Consider the following 2,480-nt stretch of genomic DNA (forward strand, 5'->3'; position numbering starts at 1 on the left):
GAATGAAAGAATGACTGTCACTTCTTAACCAATCACAGCTTTCTCTCTGAATGGATAAAAATCATGAAGATGCCCAATCCTACATTTAGCCCATGTCCTGCCAGCACCCAAAGATGAGCCAACCTCCTGCTTTCTTAAGTCCTCCCCCAAATTACTGAACATGCACTCAGATTCTTTAACCAGCCTCTTCCTGAGACTTTCCATTGTTAGCCAGAGTGCACACTTTTCCTCGCTGTGGAGCACTAAACCCAATCTTGATTGGGGGCCCGTGTCTGGAGGGCATTGGCCAGCAGAGATAGAGACAGACATAGGCAGGATAACAAGGCAGGAACACAGGCCACCTTAAGCAGCTTGGAATTAATCCTGTAAGCATTGAGAAAACTTCCTGAAGAATGTTATACTTAAAATAATACGTTTATGTTGTATTTAAATTGTCGCTAAAGAATATGTGGACAATGATTATGAGGCACAAAAGATATAGATGAGGGACTGTTGTCAGTCAAGCCTGAACTTGGAAAAAAGGTAAGAATGGATGGGAATGTGATGGATTTTAGTAATGTTTATTAGGTAAAACCTGCAGTCTATAAATGGTGATGAAAGTTAAGAGTGAGAATAAATAGTTGATCAAAGATATTGATTATTGGTTAACCACTTTATTATCTCACAATTGATTGCCCCCATCGGCATGCCCACACTGCGGACCTGCATGGGAATGGCAGCATGAGAATTGAATGGATAAGAAGTCATGCGGATGAACATACAAGGCGAAGTTCTGTTCCCACATATTAAACTCTACCATGGTAATATGCCACCATTGCTCTAATTAGATTGAAGACATTTTGAAGTTAAAGAATATATAGTATTTACTTGGTACAAAGTCATGGAAAGCACAAAAAATGTACTTTAAATTTTTTCTGCCTAAGAAAAAGACCAATAATTGATGATGTCCCCAGAAGAATAAAATTTAGTCCTATATAAACAAAGACATCTCCAGATAAAAATCAAATCTCCTCAGAATATTATCAGTTCTGCAGGACTGAAACTTCACAAGGGCTGGGGATATGTCTGTCATGCCCATTATTTTATTCTCAGCACCCCTTGTTACACCTCCTGGCATATGTACTCATTAATTAAGTAATTAGCAGAGGATGTTTCCCTAACAGAGGCCAACTACAACAAAGATATATTGCAGAAAGAGCTCTTTAACAGAGCAGTAACATGAAATAGAAAGAGCTTCTTGCAGACCTAGAGCACAAAAGCCACAGAGTGGCTGCAGCAGCAGAGAAGTCAGGGTGAGGTACCACAACAGCTTATGCTAAAAGGGGGTGCTCTCATTATGGATTCCAAGACAGAGAAGATAGAAAAGAGCAAGCACTCAGAGAGGAAGATCTGCATCTATGGATTTTCAGCAGGGATAATAAAGTATTTGTACTATCATCCAATGCTAGGACATTGGATGTTGAGGAAGTTGCAATGATTCCACAGGCAAGACAGGTGTGGCTAGGAAGGAGCATCATTATCAACAGGGATAGTTTCACACTGCTATTCTACCCCTCCCCCACATTCTGAAAAATCTTGGAGAAGTGATTAGAAACACAGGGCGAAGTATGAGAGTCCTCTTACAAAACCATAGACAACCAGAAGAGATGATGACAATGGGTTAAGAGGAAAAGCAGTGAAAACTCAAAGTTTAGAAAATCTTGTTAGAATAATAATAGCAAAGCCCCAATGGCCAAAATTAAACTTAAGCAGTGTAGTCTTATGTAAGTAATCCTGTATATAGAATGTAATTGCTGAATAAATTTATTTTATCAATTAACTCTTAGGATTTTGATACTAAATCTGATGCATCTTTTTTATTTTTTAAAACATACTGTTGAAAATAATTTCTAGGCCCAAGATGAAGATATTCATTCCCAGGGTGCCACCTCAGCAAACCAAGCATTCACTTGCTTATAAATGCTCTGCTTGAGTAGAAGCAGGATATCAAATCAGTCAAGCCCCTTATGTCAAGCCAACTCTTGTGAGTCATTTAGGATTGCTGTTTCTTTGCTGTATTTTTGGCTAGAGGATTTATCCAGTGATGGGAGTGGTATATTAAAGTCCCCTACTATGATTATATTATTGTTGATCTCTCCCTTGATATCTTGGAGGAGTATTTTTATGTATTTGGGTGCTCCTGCATTGGGTGCATATATGTTTATCAGGGTTATATCTTCTTGTTGTATCGATCCCTTTAGTATTATGAAGTGGCCTTCCTTATCTCTTGTTATGGCCTTCACTTTGAGGTCTATTTTGTCAGATATAAGTATTGCTACCCCAGCTTTTATTTCATTTCCATTTGCCTGAAAGATATTTTTCCATCCCTTCACTTTCAGTCTGTGTGAGTCCCTTCTTCTGAGGTGGGTCTCTTGTAGACAGCAAATGTATGGGTCATGTTTTTTTATCCATTTGGCCACTCGATGTTTTTTGGTTGGAGC

Source organism: Myotis davidii, unplaced genomic scaffold (assembly GCF_000327345.1).
Source record: "Myotis davidii unplaced genomic scaffold, ASM32734v1 scaffold570, whole genome shotgun sequence".
In the NCBI taxonomy this organism is placed as follows: Eukaryota; Metazoa; Chordata; class Mammalia; order Chiroptera; family Vespertilionidae; genus Myotis; species Myotis davidii.